At 46.4% G+C, this 7446-nt stretch overlaps 1 pseudogene; it reads right to left on the bottom strand.

The window, feature by feature from the left end:
• Window positions 1–2353: 2353 nt before the first annotated feature.
• LOC147426044 (nuclear poly(A) polymerase 4 pseudogene) lies at window positions 2354–4685 on the bottom strand (annotated as a pseudogene).
• Between the last annotated feature and the right edge of the window lie 2761 nt (window positions 4686–7446).

The raw sequence follows: 7446 nt of genomic DNA, 5'->3' as shown, positions 1-7446 counted from the left end.
ATTTGCTTGCCCAAAAGGCAGTTGCATGCGATGAGAGTGAAGTGCAATTCATCCTGGCAGTAGCAGCAGTAAAGCAACCAAGGTACCAAGGGATGGAGTCATTGGCTCCCATTGTGAGCTTTATCCTAGAGGGCGAGTTTCCACAAGGCTTCACAAAGGCTCAAAAGCGGAGGCTCATGGAGAAGGCAAGCTCATATCTATTCTTGGAAGGTGTCCTCTACTCCGAGTTGGAATTTGCACAAAACTACAAAGTTATAGCTCGTGAGCTGAGGTTTCTGGCAAAATTTATTTCGCATTTTTTGAAGCTATGAGCGATTTTTTATGGGCCTTTTGGTGGACCCCAGTTTTGCTGTCTTGGTCCAAAATGCTTCACCCTCACTCTTCTCTTTACCCACATAAACTCTCATTTCTATCTCCATTCTATTCAAACCTACAAACACTCTCTCCCCCCTCTAAGTACAATTAATCCTTATCACCTCCACTCTTACATACCTTCCATGAAAGCTTTAAACACTCATCTACCCTAACTACTTACCTAATAATTATCAATGAAGAGATATGATTGATCTCTTCTTCCAAAAAATCTAAAAAATCAGCAAAAAACTGTTTGTGTACATTTTCTTCATCAACTTAATCTCCCGCAAGCACCCTAATTACGCAAGCCGACAAAACCTCGCCACGGATCAAGCATCGGAGCGACAAAAGACAAGGCGTTGCGAGCAGTAAAAGGTTTCTTATCCTTTCAAACTCATCCTTGTATATAACCATTCCATAAAATCACTTTTCCTATTACGCTCATTTGAGCATTCCCTTTGTAAATTATCCATTTGGCACGTTTGTGTCTCGCTTGTAAATATTATAACTACTAACTCACTAACTACTAACTTGTATGCAATTTGCCCATCCAATTTCGCCTTTTAAAAAATGGAGACCCCATGTAGATAGAAACACCTCCATTCAACCCTATAAGTTATTTCTCTTCTCCTATTCTCACTCAATGTAAATAGAGAAGACAAAGTAGTCCCACCATATAAAGAATTCAAAAAACCCTAAACTTAATTAGCCACACAAATAAGCATACTTATGCTTAGAGATAATCCACTTGGAAATGCTATAAATAGAGCACTTCTACATCACTTTGAGGTACGGGTTTTATCAATTGAAAGAAGAAGAGTTTTAGCTACTTAAGTGTGTGAGGAAGCCCTCGTGTCAAGTCCTTATGTCGAGATAATCGCCAGAGCTAAGCTCTCCATTTGTATGGTCTACTTATCTATCTATAACAATTGGATTTGGGCACACATATTCTCATTATCTCATAAATCTCTTGACAATTCACAAATTGGTGCTCATTTTGGAATCTTCTTTAGCTTACCGCAACAATTGGAAACGTCTACTTGTGATAACACTTGTGTATGTTCCTTTGAGAGTTTTTGTTGTTGAAGGTGTTGAGCATTGGTGGTACTTTGTTGGTCTAAGTTGAGGTTGGATTGGAGATCCCTCACTAGAGTAACAAAATCATCAATTGGTTTGTGATTGTGTATGTGCGTGCGTCTATTTATGCTCAAGTGTTAGTGCCTTTGTGAGTTTGTTTCATGAATTGTCGCAAGTAAGTCTCTTCATTTGGTATGTTAGGATGTATGATGGGGATGATCGTACAAAGATGTGGGTAAGCTCAAGTGTAATGTTCACGTTTTGATATGTCCTAACTCATTCTAGTTAGGTGGTGCCCTTTGTTTTGGTTTCGTGTGGGTTTGGTTTGGTCTTTTGACCATCCATATATTTTTTTTTGAGCGACACAGGAGCCTAGGTGGTGCTTAGAGGCCACTTCCTTGCTGCTTGCCCCGGACCGCCTGAACAGTTGCGCAAATAGCAAATTATGTAGGCAATGATTGGCTGCATGTTTCAAATTCTGATGGGCTGACATGGAGAACGCTGGTTCATATTCCCACTGCTGCTATGTGAGACAATCATTTGCAAGACTTGAAATTTATTATGCATGCTGATGTGGCACCCATCCAAGGGCTACAACACTAGATTCTGCAAGAGAAACGATACTAAACGGAGGGTTGCGATGAATCTCGAATTTTATTGAAAATGAGCCAATAAATAGGCAGTATAGATTCTGCAAGAGAAACGACACTAAACGGAGGGCTGCGATGAATCTCGAATTTTATTAGGAATGAGCCAGTAAATAGGCAGTATATTTCACACATTAACTACACCACACAAGGCCAACCAAGCAAGACTAGTTGCGACGCTCAATGCAGATCAGTTCAAAAGAGAGTGGCATGTCACTTGGTGGACAAATGAGTTCAAAAGAGAGTAACACAAATGTTAGTTACATCCTCAAGGAGACTAAAATTGTGAAAATTTTGATTATTGCATTAGTTAATCAAAAAAATGTTTACAGAGAATGTGTAAACAAAAAGACCTATTCCCAGGTCAGTCTGCTTGCAAATACAGGCAACTCAAGAGGTAGCCTCCTGGACTCTGACGGGGAGTAGCACCATCCTTTACCTCACTCTAACTCATCGACTGAGCCACTCTCAGTTTGATCATGCCTTGATGGAGGCAGAATTGGTATGCTCACACAAACTCGTTTGCTGTTAGAACCACTCATCACACAAACATTAGCAAACCCACTTCTCAGAGCAGTGAAATACTGCTCGTTTTCTGTTCCAGTTCTCGGCACAAAAGAATCGCCTCGTTCATTTCCCTCTTCACATCTGCCCGAGTTTGTTCTGTCGGCATCGGCAGCCCATTTCCGTTTCTTTGATGGATCTGACAGCTTGTCTGAAGCTTTGCCTGCTGGCCACTTAATGTCATGACACAGAAAATCGTTCACATAATCTGTGCATGCATCTTCTTGCCTCCTTGAAGGAAAGATGCGTGATGAATGAGTTGGCCTGAGCCCAGTACAGTCAATCAGACGGGCCTTCTGTCGCTTTGGTAAAGAGTTTCTCGACTCATCACGTTCACCCCCAGCTTGGCCTTCCTGCGTATGTGAAGATGGTGGAGAGTTGCTCAATGATTCCAGTTCTGGGAGACCCAAAACTAAAGGCTTTTGCGGCCTTGACGGGCGCACACCACCAGGGAAAACAAATGGCGGGATCTGCTTCCTTCGTATGTGGGAAACATGAACTTCCATGCCAGGCTTTCTGTGGCAATAACTATTGACTGCATGCCTAAACTCTGCAACAGCCCCCTGTATATGGAACTGCTGCTGGCCTTCGACTTGAACGGGAACACCTCCACGGCCACGCTGCAATCCCATGAAAAAGGCTGTGTGACGTTGTGCTTGTTTAGACTTATCTACAAATTCGCAGGAATAGGGATGGCACTGCAAGAGAAGCTTTGTATCGCGCTCGATCCTCAGTGTCAACTGTCTGAGACGCGATTCCACCCAACCCTTCCATGTACGCAGGTCATCCTCATCTATGGCCATTGTATCAATCTGCAGGTAGTTATTGTAAGCCTCAAAAAACGGGAAAGTGTCAAAAAGCGCACTCCATTTTGCCTGCCTCATCTCCACAGCCTTGCAGATCTGGTTGGCATTCTCAAATTGGTCCCTTATGACCTGCAGAGTACTGGCGGAGACATTGTAGCTAGAGTTCATGCATGGATATGCAGGGGTTATGATGGGCATCAAATGTGTCCTGTCCCGTGGGTTCTTTTGAGGATCCCAGACAGGGAGGCCCAGCGACGGCGTCCCTTGTTCGATCTCACATAGCATGACAGGGCATGGCCATCTCCATTGCGTATAAACTCGGAAGAACCTGGAAAGCAGCATGCTGGGTACAGCATTTGGGTACAACTGGCAAATGCGAGCCACCAACAAAGCCCAATTCACTCCGCCAAGAAAGCCCATGACATTTGAATATACTCCTCGTCTTCTGGCCCAAAGCTTGATACACCGGAGAGTGGTGCGAAATGCCAGAATGTTCGGAACAAGGCGCAGTATGCGGTCAGTAACCCGACATCCATTCAGACTTCGCACGCTTTGCTCATCAACATTGCATAGAATGGAGTCATGAGATAGGTCCAGGTCCTCTGGAATGACCCAAAGCGCAAGCCTTGCATACAACAGATCTACTGAAATGCCTTGGAACTTGAATTTGAGAAGAGGAACATGGGCTTCTGGGACGGGATGAAGCTCTGTGACTTGGGGCATTTCCCTGAGCATGTCATGAAGCAGGATGAAGAAATCTTCCTCTCGAGTAGCATGTCGAGGGCCAACACAGAGGGCATCGATGTCTGCGCCGGACAGTGCACACCGAGCCGATACGAACCAAACGTGAAGATCTTGGCATTTGCCTGCGCAACAAACGGGGGGCTGAAGCCTCTGCTTCTGGTCACGTGCTTCACCCATTCTTTGACAACCTGGTCAAGATGACCAAGGACCTCCGCACGAAGCATGGACTCATCTGGGCTTTCTTCAACTGATCCGGCCGCGTTAGCTAAGAATTTCGTTAATTCGCCATCGCTGGCCAGCTCGGCCTCCGTGGGGCCGGAAGACGAGATGAGATCGTGCTGCTGCTGGTGGAACATCTCACTAGAGAACTTCGCTCGCTCAGCCGAGGCAGCAGGCAGGAGGCAACTTCCCTCGCTCTGCGCAAGCCCGCTGGATAACTTAGGTCACTCTGCGCAGGTCATTGATCGCTTGATCATCGCCTTCCCCTTTCAGTTATCTCCACGGCAATGCAAGCTTAAAAAGGTTCTCCACGTGGTTGGAAATCCAGCCGCCACGTCAGCCCCTTCTCTCTCTCTCTCTCTCTCTCTCATAGGCACCACGGGAGATTTTGAGTTGCACCTCCACTCACGGCGAGAGGTTTTGAGTGTCAGCACGAGTTCCCTTGACTTGCAGGAGGGCAGATATACTGAGATCTCACCACCTTCCTTGACATGCGGAACCCACATGTTAATTCGTTCTCACACCCTTACCTGTTGTTACTCGACCTTCCTGTGCTGCTTTGCCACACCTTCTGATCCCCCATCACTTGCTTTTGCCGTTTTGTGCCGGTTGCATCTCCCATATCCTAGAGCGCTCTCTTTCTCTCTCCAAGAGCCTTCTGATGGGGATGCACCATTCTCTTTCTCTCTCTCTCTCTCTCTCTCTCTCTCTCTCTCTCTCTCTCTCTCTCTCTAAGGAGCCTTCCCCTACAATGCAGTTGAGTTGTTTTTTGTTTTCCTCCTCCTCCTCCTGCAATGCAAAAACTTCTCTTCTTTCCTCTCTCTCTCTCTCTCTCTCTCTCTCTCTCTCTCTCTCTCTCTCTCTGGGAGTAGCATCTCAAGAGGTAGGAGGAGGTAGGTGTCGCCCCAACCCACCACCCTTCTGGCATTGTCCTCCGCCATACGGAGTGCCCCCTTCACTGGCTTCAAGTAATTGTGTAGACCAAATAGGGCATGGCCACACGAAAACTCGATAGCTTCAAGTAATTGCGCAGACCAAATGGGAGATGGCCATGGGCAAGTGGCTGATGAGTGGATGGAGGCGGCGGGATAACAAAGCAAGGAAATAGTGGGGCCTAGCATCGGACGACTACGAGCTTCAATAGGATGGGGAGAGCGAAGACACAATATACGGGAGCCATGGGCGACAATCCATGCAATGCAAGCTATGGTAACGACTGATCAACGACTTGCGCGGAGAATAGTGGCAAGAGAGTCTCGAGTGGCAAGAGAGTTGCCAAACAGTCAGCAGGTGAATCACCACAGCACCGAGCCCAAGCGTCCAATCATGGCACTCAGGATGTTTTGGGCCAAAAATTCTTGTATACATTTCACTACAAAGGGCACTATAAACTGGGAGTATAATCAGCTTTTGAAACATTGGGGCCCAGCACCTGTATGCTCTTATACAAGATCTGGCACACTGTCAATTTGTTCCTATCTTGTTAAAAGGAGAAGTATATCACCCTCCACCTCAGCTAAACATATCAGCATAAAAACAAAAACTTTAGCATCTAGATAGAAAATGTTATCCTTAGAATAGTGGGGGTGGTTATGGAGCGAGCTTTTTTTTTCCCCCCCCACCACCTCTACCTCCCATTGTCTTCCCTTACCACCCATGAACAACAACACCCAAGCCCACCATCGGTGGTTGGTGGTGTTAGCTCACTACCACCATCCTCCTCCTACGACCACCGCCCATTGCCGCTGGTTCTCCTCCCACTCTTCCTTCCAGTGGGCTACTCAAGGACCTCTCTCTCTCTCTCTCTCTCTCTCTCTCTCTCTCTCTCTCTCTCTCTCTTGTCTCTCTCTCCCCCCTCCCCCCAACACACTCTCTCTTTCTCTCCCTGTCCCTCTCTCTTTCTTGCTCTCTCACCCTTGCTCGCTCTCTCTCTCTCTCTCTCTCTCTCTCTCTCTCTCTCTCTCTCCACACATTCCCTAATTGCATATTAAAAGACAACAATGATAGAATTCACTTTGTTGAAAACTCAAAGCAATATCATCATTTGCACAACTCAAGGTAAATGTGATAGCCCATGTCATAAAATCTAATATCTAACCAACCCAAATGATTTTCTCATATTAAATTGATCACTTAATGTGGGAGAATAAATGGGAACAAGTGTTAAGATATAGATATGTGCTTATAGATCTATCTCAACACGGGGCCAATAGTAAAGGGGCCCAAATGGGAGATGGTCTATCAAGAGCAAGGCTAACCAATGGAGCATAAGACCTTAGGGTTAGCTTCATTGAAGACCTCCAATAATGTGTGTAAAAGTCCTTTGACCTTAGGTAAGCTAGGGCTGAGCTTGAGGTGGGAACCCGGCCCAAGCTCGAGGTGCTTGTCCTGCTTGAGGTGCTTGTCATGCTTGAGGTGCTTGATTAAGATGCTTGAGGTGCTTGACTGGCTCCATGCTTGAGGTGCTTGACTTGGTGCATGATTAAGGTGCTTGAGGTGCCTTGAGAAGCTTGCCTGAGATTCTTGTGGGAACACCCCCTACTTCAAGTGCTTAGTCATGCTTGATGACTAAGGGGCTTGCTCATCCAAAGTCAAAAATATCCCTACGAGGAGGGGGGCGAGCCTACAAGGGGGGGGGGGGATGAGAGAGAACACACACACACACACACACACACACACACACACACACACACAAGGGAAGCCCCAGCTTGAAGAGGCAGCAAGGACACTTGTCAAGTTCCTCCCCATGTTGCCCTCATGGTGTGCCTAAAGCCTATTGGTTGGCCACCCAAGGGGTCCAACGATAATTTAGGATATTTAATTAATTGATTTTGCATTTATCAAGTCCTCTCTCTCAAAGGGGAAAGGGGGACACTTGTCCCAAGGCTACCCATGTTGCTTGTAATGGCTCCTGCTTGTGATTGGCTAGGCCTGGAGGGGTCCAATGAGCTTCAAGCATGAGCTACAAGGGGGGGTCGACCCAAGCAAGCTAGGGGGGTGCTTAGGGGGTATACTCACCCACACACACTCACAAA

This window comes from Adiantum capillus-veneris, chromosome 24, assembly GCF_014529385.1.
Source record: "Adiantum capillus-veneris isolate H3 chromosome 24, ASM1452938v2, whole genome shotgun sequence".
NCBI lineage: Eukaryota > Viridiplantae > Streptophyta > Polypodiopsida > Polypodiales > Pteridaceae > Adiantum > Adiantum capillus-veneris.
The sequence above is the reverse complement of the archived record's forward strand: the minus strand, read 5'-3'. Positions and strand labels throughout refer to the sequence as shown.